Source organism: Rhinolophus sinicus, linkage group LG03 (assembly GCF_036562045.2).
Source record: "Rhinolophus sinicus isolate RSC01 linkage group LG03, ASM3656204v1, whole genome shotgun sequence".
Taxonomy (NCBI): Eukaryota; Metazoa; Chordata; class Mammalia; order Chiroptera; family Rhinolophidae; genus Rhinolophus; species Rhinolophus sinicus.
In genome coordinates this window covers 149,851,932-149,862,939 of record NC_133753.1, presented here as the reverse complement: position 1 = coordinate 149,862,939, position 11,008 = coordinate 149,851,932, and positions in this window count along the sequence as shown.

Sequence of the window (11,008 nt, the reverse complement as noted above, 5' to 3'; positions counted from 1 at the left end):
GCTGGTTAAGTTCCCTTCAGAGCCTTTTCCCCTACCCTCAGGCGCTTGACTTTTCTCAGGGCTTCCCTTTAGGGAAAAGCAGCTAGTACCAGCCAGAAACAGCCGTGGTCAATGCTGGGCCAAGTTCTGAGAGAGAAAGAAGCTACTCTTGGACTTAAGAACTTTCTTTCCTTCTTCTTGTGAAAAGTTATTCTAAGCCTGACCAAGGACATCGAAATAATGATACCTGTTTGCAGCATCTATTTGTGCTTTGCAGAAACAGAACTTAGTTGCCAATCAGAAAGCAAAGAAGCTCTGGGAAATGGGTATGTATGCATATCCAAACTGTTGAGCCTTGGCACAACTGACAGTGTTAAAATGATACCACAGATTTCAACAGTCTCCAGCACTGTAAACACACTGCCATCGCACAATCTGTGTTGGGAACCCACGGTGTGCAGAAGCAGGGAGTCTGAGGGAGGAGCTACAAATGCGCGGAATGGTCTCTGTTTCCTGAGAGCCCAGCCCTCACATACAGACACCAGCTGCCACAAAGCCACATGGTTGCCAACAGAGAAGACAGGAATATAACATTATGCACACAACCAAACACCACAGAGGACTGAGGTACCGGGGACAAAATATTTAAAACCAAAAAAGCTGAGCATTGGATGGGTGAGGGAGTATAAATACTTTTAAAAGTCCCATTTTTATAATAATAAATTCCAGGGTTTTTTTTTTTATTACAAAAAAATAAATAAATACAGGTGAAGAAAATGCATAGCCGATTATTTATATTATTTTCTCTTTTAAAAATATTAATATTTAAGGAGATAGGTCCAACATGGCAGGCTAGTTAATAAAAAAATTACTGAAAAAATATTAATATTTAAGATACTAAATACTATTTCTGTGAACCACATAATTTTAAAAAAAGAAAAAACCTTCACGTGAATGCACCAGAAGAATGAGTACTTGCAGACAGCACACAGATCGGCCTCGGCAACGCATTCTGAGCAACCACACATTCCAAGTCTGTTACAAACCACAGACCATTCATTGCTTTTGAAATCTACAAATACTTTGTTACAATAATGTGTGCAAAATACACCAAATTTCATTAAAATAAGTTTATACTACAAATTGGCCCGAGCTTTGTGGAAAGTAAGTTGGTACTATGCATCAAAAGCCTCAAAAATGTTTACTTCATTTAATCCAGTAATTTCATCTTTGGGACGAGTTTCTGGGGAGATCCTCTGAAATGCAAACAAAGGTAGAGGTAAAAAGATGTTTACCTTTTATATTTATAGTAGGAAAAAATTAGAAACCACCCAAACATCTAATAATAGGAATTAGTGAAGTAAATTATGTTAATTTATTTTTATGTCATGCAAATGCATACCTATACGTTTTCTTCTCTGTCCAATAAATAAATTCCATATTTAGTTATCATCGTGATTTTCTTTTGTGGATATATACAGGTGGAAAATATACTATGTTTTGGTTAGAAAAATCAAACTTTCAGGTAATTAAGTGTACATTTCATGATGTCATCTGCAGCTCATATTTGGCACCCAGGATACACATATTTATTTATTATTTACACAAATAATAGCACATGGCAAATTTGCAAGGACAGCTGCTCTCAGGTCATTGCATTACCTGCAAAAATCTGTTTTCAGCAGCAGACTATCCGTAAATTTGACCCCTTGACTCTTTTAAGTTTCTTTTTTTTAAAAAAAAAAAAAACTAGGTCAAGTGGATGTCCCTGTAGCACCATCAGTATATTCAATAAAAACCAAGTATATCTTGTGTTTGAAACATACATTATAAATAGATGTATAGATGGAGTAGATATTGAGAAAAGAAATGGTAAAGATTATGAATATTAAGATTTATATTAATCTATAAGCCTATTAAAGTACAGTAAAACCTGTCCTTCAGACCACCTTTTAAAAGATATCACCTCCCTGATGGGACCACTAAATTTCGGGCCAAATTATTTTCCCATAAAGAACAATGAAAAGAAAATGATTATATTAAGACTACTTCTACTATGGTTTCTTTTCATTGTTCCGCCAAAAATGATTCCAAACAGTAAAATAACATTGATTTTGACCTTGTTAATGAACCTGAAGAACTTCCTGGAATACTCAAACACCGATTTCCATTTTTAACAGGAAAAAAATGGACCCTCTGCCTCACATTGTCGACAACTGCAGCAGCAGGTAGGAATAATTTCATTGGTATTTGGCAGCTGTAACTTATTTTATATTGCTAATGTTCCATAAGGTTTGTCATGTGGATTTTTCTTTGTACCAAAAGCTGGAGATGATTGTGTGATTTGTAAAATATTGAAGAAGACTTCAAACCGAGAGGTTTATTGCATTTCTATTTGGTTACCAAGATTCTCACACACAATATTACTGAAGTGATTTTCAGTTTTCCTAAATGCCGCTCTCTCCAAGGGAACAACTTTCTCTCCTTTGGCCTTGCAAGGACTCCCTGTGGTTTTGACCGGCTTTTCTTCCAAAGAAAACTGCCATGTGATCCACACTCCCCGAGCCCCCCAGGACACCCCATGAGATGGGCCCTGGTTCTCTTAATCAGGTTCTTCTTTAGCTGATTCACGTCAGGCAGAAACACCAGATGCCCTACCCATCCTTGTGTTAGATTTTCAAGGCATATTCCCGAACTCATTAAGTCTGGAATTGCTTTTCTTTGTAGCCTCCAAGAGTACAACACAATGGTTTTTGTCATGTCTCCTCAAAGATATAAGGAAGGATTTAGTTCAGATGTACATATTCTTTAAATGACTCATGTGTGCAAGGAACGCATCTTAAAAGCCTCCAACAAAAGGTAAAGGAGCTGGTAACAGCTGCACATTTTCCAGGCTCCTCTGGGAGGCTTCACTAGACCACACAGCCCTCAAAGTCAGGAACCATGTCCTGTTGTGTCCCTGAGCCCAGCTTGGGGCCCAGTGCCTGCCATCATCAGCCCCTGTAAGCCAGTGTGGACCTGAACCAAGCTGCCAGTCACGCCACTCCAGTCCTGCGCCCACCCCCACTTTAGCTGTAGGTCACGGGACCATCGTCAGCTCAAAATCACAGGCTCTTGGTGCTGAAAGGGGTCTGGGAGGCTCCTGGTCCAACCCAGCCTTCTTATCTCAGAGAGCAAATTACTGAGGTCTTGTGGGAAGAGATCCCTCGACTGGTGTCAATACACAGCCATGAACATTATGGGTGAAAATAATAGGTGTTTATTTCTGTTCCTAAAAAGAAGCCTGTGATGGGGAAAAAAAGAAAAAAGTATATTTTAGCTGATAGTTTAGAGTAGTAAGCAGCCAGCTGTGTGGTTTGAACTCAAAAATAAACTATAAACATTCACAACTTAATTCCTCAAACACTGGCATATCATAACAATACAGTTTCTATTTTCAAGCAGGATATATATTTTTTTCAGTTTGAAATGGAGACAGCAAGGCATAGTGGACAATTACTGAGTAGCATCTACTAATTTGGGTTCGAATTCAAGCTTTCCCGTTCATTAGTTGTGTGACCTATCCTCTCTGGGCCTCAATTCCTCATCTGTAAAATGGGCATAACAACACAGTCGGCCTCCTGAGGCCATTTGAAGAGCAAAGAAGACAGAGATGTCATGTACTGTACCAGACAAAAGTAAGTTATTTGTTTGCTTGAAAATGAATGTCAAAGCCATGGCCATGCATATAAAGAAAATAGGTAAAGAGGAACATACACACCTATTTTAACTTAGACATTCCCTACCCCTTTTGAGCAAGCTAACTAGGTGATCAGATATGCAATGAAACACAGACACCGGGTATAAATCCAGCTGGAGCCACAGGAACAGCCCACCAACACTTCCCACAGTCACCTTGGAGACTGCCACTGCTTCTTCTCACCGCGGCTGTGGGATTAGAGAACTAAGCCTGGATTTTCTCTTTCCAGGCTTTGAAAATGAAGCAAGAAGAGCCCGATTCCCAAGAAGAATATTACAGCTTTCGTTTTGTTCCTTCAATGGCAGGCCCCTTGCCACTCCCAAGTCTGTACAAGATGGGGCGGGTGTCTTCTCCTCAGACTCTCTCCGTAGCTCCCTTTCCTTGGATTCATTTTACTGGAGGTTCATAGACTACAGTTCTCCCTCTTACTTTGCCTGTTTTCTCCCCCCACCCCAACCTGCAAGTAAAGAAAGCAGCTTCAGCTTCTTGCATCAGGAACCAGGGTAGAAAAAGCAAAGGGCATTATTTTTGTCCCACTTTTGCTATTTCTATGGGGACAAGGCTGGCTTATTCTGCCTGCACACTGCTAGGTAGACAGCGATAGGCCGTGAACACCCGTTATCCTCCTCTGACACTGAAAAGACACTTTGCATTTTCATGTTTTTACTCAATAAACATTTATTGAGGGTTATTACATGCTAAGCACTGTGCTAGGAGATAAAGACATGAACAACAATGTACTCTCTTTCTGAGGTGAAAACCACTCTGCATTTCTGACGATGTCCACTTATTCTGTTTTGCACTTATCTAGTGTTACAGTCAGCCAAAAGGCCGTCCCTCTCCAGAGCAGACGCCACACACAACACTGGGCACCGACTCAAGGCTCAGGAAATACTCATGAAATTGGAGAGTCTTAGAACTTCTGCCGAGGCAGGACCACGGAACCCAATGCCTGTATTGAACCAATGAGGAAAGAGAGGTCAAGAGAGGGCCAGGGACTCATCTGAAGCCACCCGCAGTGGCCTATCTCATCTGTCTTGAGTGGTTTAGGCAGAGTGGCGGCCCAGGCATGTCTCAGAAAATGGCTAGATGTCCTTTCCAGTCAGGAGAGTCTAGGCAGACCAGAAAGAATGGTGGTGACCTGGCCAATGGGCCCTTTGGAGAGTTCAAGAATCTGAAGCAATGTGAGCTGCTGTGGGTTCGTGCCATCACCGGTGTTTGCCTATGTCATCACCACCCGCATCAAACTCACTCACTGCTTTGTTAAGTGCTTTGGGATTTCTCAAGTATAAAAGGTGCTATATAAAATCAATCACAGGAAACGCTGCTGCTGGCAGCTCAGAACAGCTACAGTAAGCGGTGTCCACTCAATCAATAGTCCCTCACTGAGAAGAGGAAAGAATACCATTAAAAAGATGTGCTTTTAGAAAAACTTCCCTCAAGAAAGAAAGGAAAAAAAAGCCTACCTCACAAAGAGTATACAGAAAGCACACAATATATTATTCCTCCACGAGCAATATTAGACATGATGGAAAGAGTTGCTTACTACTTCCCACATACTTTTGCTTTCATTTTAACCATGCAAGAACACAAATCGATACACACTGAGTCTGAGAAAACTTGTAGGCCCCATATAGGAAAGGGCTATTGGATTGTAAAATCCAGTTATAATAGAAAAGTGGAATTAGCGCTCTGGCAAGAGGGTAGAAAAGAAGTGATTTCTAAAAATTTCTTGCCAAAGAACAATATGCATGTCTGGAATACAGTATATCTTGTCTGCCTTTAGTTATTTAACTGTAAGGAAAATATATAGATGTATAACATTTTATCATGTTAAAGAACTGGGCTCCTTACACAATCCTGAAAGAATATTGATTTGAGATATTCTGGATTTTCATTTTATTTCAGAAGATGAAAATGACAAAAAAAAAGCATGTTACCATATACACGAACTCATGATATTTCTTAGAGATATGACTATTAAAGACAGTAATTTAAATAGGTGAGAAAATTAGGGAGAAGACATAGTATTTTTAATCCATAAGCTACTGTTTTGTAAATTACAGAAAGGTAATGTGGGAGAGAGAGAACCTTAAAAGCAAAGAGTACAACCATTGAAGTTCTCATGAACACTTGTATATAAGAAGAAAGCCCTTCAAGAGTTTGCCTAATGAAGTACTCCTGTGTCCTGAAGGAGTATTTTAAATCAATCATCAGTATCTCTTCAAGTCTTTTCCCTCAGACTTTAGTAGGAGTTCAAATTGCTAAAGCATATGTAATAAAAAAAAAACACACAAAAAACCCTCACATTTACAAAAAAACATGTAGGTCTCTTAGTCCAAGCATTTTAAACACTTGAGTGCACGAGAACTCTTGGGGGACCTTGTTGGCTGCTGACTTTGGGGGCTCATGGACCTCACCTTAAGAAATGGTGTTCCTAGTCCCTTGGTTGCAGATTAGGAAACTACAATACATGGCTGTTTGACAGTGACTTGCCCAAGGTCACCCCACTAGGTGATTGTAGGGCCCGGACCCTTTGTCACCCAGGCCTCCCACCGGTCACACAGCACTGCTCTTTCCCTTCAGCACCTGGTCCTTCTCTTCCAAATGGTTTTGTTTACTGTCAAAATCCTTCTCAAACTGTTCACCCAGAACAAATGATGTTCCTTTCATGGAGATAATTCTGGAAGTTTCCCCCCTCTTCTTTCCTTTCACAGAGTTCTGTATAACCATTTCAGTCTATGAAATTAGAATCAAGTTTAATCAGTTTATTGTATGAAGGTGACCACTTATAAACCTAGCGCCGGTTATTTTGGTGATGACTGGTTTTGAAATTCTCAAGAACTCGGGATGCAGGTGGGGGAGACATGTGGACCTGGTCAGTATATGTCCTATTTCAGAGTTACAGCCCCCTTGGTGGTCCCCACCTTAGATTTCAGTAGTTTCCTTAAAGTGAATATATGTCACAGAGTCACTAAATGACACCCAGAGCGTGACCATATTGCCAGAAATTTCAGATTAGACCTAGATTTAAATAGGCACACTCAAAATTCTAGCACTTCTTTTTCCTTGGTTGAAATAATTTTATTTTGCTTTCTTTACTCAACTCTCTTAAAATCTAGCCACAGCAATGGGAAAAAGGCTTAATAATTCAAACACATCCTGAATAATTCAGACACAGCCTTTTGCACCCCAAAAGCCATCATAGACACTCCAAGAGTGATTCACACACAAATAAATCTTAATTCTTCAGCAGAATTACTTAAAAACCCACCAAAAACTCCTTTCTCTTCTATAATTAAGGTTATTCTTTGATTGCTCATCATACTGGGAGTCAGGGAGAGCCATGGGTACATATGACACTCAAACTCCATTCTATGTGGAGTTCTATCCTATTCCCTCTATGAAATATCTTGTCATGCAATGATAAAATCAACTTCTTTGAGTTTTAGTTTCCTCCATGTAGGGTCTGAAAGAGAAACAAAAAGCCAAAAAGGAGAGTGGACAATAAAAGTGGCAGAAAACTGGAGATATACTATAACCCCAACCTCAAATACCTGAGACATGGCAACTCTTTCAAATACTGAAAGAGTCTTTAAAATTTTGATTCTGCTTCATAATTTACAGATAAGTGACAAAGAAAAACCTACTTTTCAACTATTTCTTAAATCTACAATTTAAAAAATCAGTTTTTATTTGACAGAAAAGTTTAATTTTTAAATGTCTGAAAAATTAATATTGACAAGATATAACAAAAACATTCAGTATTTTTCTCATATGCTTACAGGGTTTATGGCTTGATTGGAATAATGATGTATATGAGGAATATCTGTAAGATTTAGTTGTGTGTGTATGTGACACTGTGTAAGATATTTAACCTTTCTGGGTCTTAGTTTTCCTATCTGCAAATAGGGCTATAGGAGGGTTTGATGGTCTCTAAATCTCCTTCCTGTTCTAGGAGTATACAAAGTAAGATCTACAAAGTGTAATAATTAGGATGAACAAAATGTTTCCTGTGTGAATCTCAGTCTTTATGATGACAACATGTATTATTAATTTTTTCAGAAAAGTTAATATCTATTTGTGCTGTTTTGGTTGTTTAACTATTATTGTTCTAATGAGGATGGTTAACTTAAATTTTATGCTCTGGCCAGCAGTTTGGATGAATTTAGAGTTCTACACCTGGATTAAAAATAGATTAAATTCATCCAGCATGCTGTTAGTTAAATGGAGCTGGGATTTCCCCATTGCAGATCCAGCTTCATGATTTTCTGACAGCAAATGGATTAAATTTCAGTGTTTGCGACTTCCAGAACATGTTCTGCCATCCTTCTCTCTATATTTGACAATGAATGGGCTTTCTGTGGCCAGCTATTTAAATTTTCAATAGTGAAAATTTATTTCATTCTATTATCCAAATATGCAGATAGCCAGATCACCATTTTCTGAAAATACATTAAATAGAATGGTACAGAAGCCTGACTATGGCAGTGAAAAAGGCAATTTTGGACAATTCAAGGAGATCTACAGCCAGGTCACAACTCTTTCATAGCTTCACTATAAAAATCTCAGCTTCCAAAAGGGAGGGCTCTCATGATGCAAGAGAAATAAGTAGGAGCTGTACCAAAGTACATTATATTGTGACACAAAAAGCATAAATCATGTGTGTATGAAAATCATAAGCCCTAAGCTTTAGAGAGAGTTGTGCAATTGACAATCAAATGGAGCTTAAAAGGAATTACGAGGTTTCCAACTAAAGTCTTGAAATAAAGAAAGTAATATTTTACGGCAAAAAATTGCAAATGTCAAGTTTAAATCATAAGACTTTGCACCATTGAGCTACTAGCTAGTACTATAGCTTCTTCAGTCCTTAACACAGGAAAGACCAACTTTCATGCTCAATAAAACTTAAGAACTTTAGAAATACATTTAGGAACATAATTCATGTATTTGTGACTTTCCCCCTCCCTAAATGGCTAATTGTAGAAGAAAAATGGATGAGCATAAGAACTTCTTGGATGGTAACCTATTCCACCATTTGCTTTGGGCTGTTATGAGTTCTTGTGTTTTTTAAATAGGGCTGCCACCAATTTGGCCATTCAAAGAAAAGGGGGGTCTAGGGAATACGGAAGGCGGTCCTCTTTTCCCCCCTCAGACACATCTAGTTCTTGTTCTGGAGAACCATAGGGCAAACTGAGCTACCCAACTGCCAGCCAACCAACCACCAACGCCCATGGAAAGCCGGAACCCAGCTGCCCAATTCATCGCTCCTATCCAAAGCCAGACAGGTGGCAACCCAGATTGAATCTCTTGTTGTGGGAATGATTTGATTCACAAACAGGGTTATTAAATTTTATATGGAGACACAGGCAAAAGCCACAAGATCCTGGAGAGAAAGACCTGATCCACATAAATTTATCTTAATAGCTGTGAATTCGGGAGCATAAAGCAGAAAAAAAATTAATGGAAAGGCATTTCCCCTCCTCCGTCTGCCTGCTTCCCTCCACTCCCCAGCACATAATGTGCCCACACACATAGATCAGCCACTGCCACGACTCCATCCAGCCCTCGCAGGAGGAGCCCAACACATTGATCCGAGCCCATTTTGACATATAAACTCCAATTTGGCCCCAAGTCACTGCGAGTGGACACTGCCACCAACGGCTGTGACACAAGGTTATTTGTTGTTGCTGTTCGCTGCCCCTGTTTGCACATTAATCCAGTGACAATTAGGTGTCAGCGAGCGTTGTTTCTGCTTAGCTGATAGCCTTGGGCTCTGCGCTTGAAGCCCTAATCAGGAGTGTAAACTCTGCTATATTTCAATTTGGAGAAGCGCTCTTCCGCTAAGAGGCCCCTGGCACTGCGATAAATAAAACGCCTATTTACTCTATTGCCACACTTAGACATCTAATGCACTTACTACCAGCCCCCTAATCATAGCCTACAGTTAAAACCGCCTATAAATCACTCCGTTCTCATCCTGCACATTAGTGAAGCCATTTTCCCCAAACCCCACAATGAGCACTGTTTCCTTTTCTTGTTAGTCAAAAGCTAGATGATTTTTATTAGGTTAAAGACGAGTTCACAGATGGTAAATCGCATGGAGAGAAATGAGCTGGAGAGTTACACCTAGTCAGCGCGGGACAGGCTCCGGGGCTGGGGTGGGATGCGGTTCTTGAACCCAGGAGGAAGGACTCCTAAACGTGGTTGGATCCGAGCCCCCACCCTACCTGCACCGGTTTCGGGGTGCGGCGGCCTCGGGGGCACCCAGAGCAGGCTGCGGCCTGGCCTGGGAATCCCGCACCCAAGCACGGTGGGCTCAGCCTGGCATCCTCCTCCAAAACTGCCCGCACCCCCTAAAAATGTGAGAACTGCCTCATCCCCCTTGGTCTGGCCGTGCACGTTTCCCACCGACGCCGGCTCCGAAGCGAGAGCCCCCACTGGAGGCCGGGAGCCGCGCGGTCCCGGGGGACCGCGAGCACAAAAGCCCAGCCCGCAGCCCCGGTTCCTAGCCTTCCTTTTCAATTCTCCCCCGATCTCAGGTGGAATTAGGAGGATTAAAGCGGCGAGTAAATGAGGCGAGTGTGCAAAATGACTCCTTTCTGAACCAAACGGCATGCTCCGTGCTGGGGAAATGAGATGCACATTTAAATCTCATCCATCCGCCGCCTGCGGCCACCGCCAGGTACCTGCCTACTTAGCCCAAGGGTTAATTAATTGAGGCTTCAATGCACTATTGCAAGAGCATTATTGCATTTGATACTCTACATCTGTGATTTAAAACTCTTTCAGTCCCTTGTCAGCAAGGGAGGGTTTTTAACTAGGAAATTAGCATTCAGATAAGGGAACGCTCTATTTGCTTCTGAAAGGAAGGAAATATTAAGGATGCTAGTGCACAAACCGGGCTGTCATATCCTGTCCCATCCTGGAGGGAGCGCGAGGGCTCGGCTCCCCCGGGAGCACTGGTGACAGTGGCCCGGACTCCTGCAATGGATACCCGCACGAGGGGCGGGCAGGGCAGGAGACACCCCCCCCCCCCAGTGGCCAGCGGGACCCCACTCCTCGCAGTCTCCCACCTGCTGGGGTGTGTTTGCCTCTACAAAGTCCAATAATATATTTTCTTCCTACTTCTTAGGAGGTGATTCCTCTTAAAATGCATTGCCACATTACCTCAAATGTTGGCTTTCTGACTTCCTGCAGGGTTTTCACACAGAGGAAGTAACCCAGTTTCTTAAGGAAGAACAAGTGGTAAACATCGCAATAGAATTTTAATGACACTCAAACAAAATC